The sequence below is a fragment of the Brassica oleracea genome, unplaced genomic scaffold (assembly GCF_000695525.1).
Source record: "Brassica oleracea var. oleracea cultivar TO1000 unplaced genomic scaffold, BOL UnpScaffold01440, whole genome shotgun sequence".
NCBI lineage: Eukaryota > Viridiplantae > Streptophyta > Magnoliopsida > Brassicales > Brassicaceae > Brassica > Brassica oleracea.
The window spans coordinates 5,694-6,253 of NW_013617975.1; positions in this window are offsets into that span (position 1 = coordinate 5,694).

Genomic DNA, 560 nt, shown 5'->3' on the forward strand with positions numbered 1-560 from the left:
AGACGTAATATGAGGTGTGACAATTATTGCCCAAGATGTGGAGAAGTGGAAGAGACCGTCACACATGCAATTTTTGAATGCCCACCAGCTCTTCAAGAGTGGTCTTTATCATCAACTCCGACATGCCCAAATATTTTCCCGGCTTCGAGCGTCTACACAAATATGGATTATCTATTCTGGAGGAAGAATGGTATCATTGGGCCAGAGCAAGATAGAGATCCTTATCCCTGGATGATATGGTACATTTGGAAGGCTAGGAATGAAAAAGCTCTTCAGGGGAATAGATAGAGATCCTTTGGAACTAGTTAGACATGCAGAGAGTGAATGTCAAGCCTGGTTTGATGCTAATGAAGTAGCACAAGCAGTGGCAAAAGATAATATAAATGAGGAACCCCAAGTCGTAAGCTTGCTAAGCTTGGGAAATATTTGCTTGTTAGATGGATCTTGGACATCTTCTGCTAACTTTAGTGGAAGCGGATGGGCATGGATGGATAGTTCTGGGAACACTCAACTTATGGGGACAAGAAACTTCCCCCGACGCGAATCAGCCTTGCACTCAG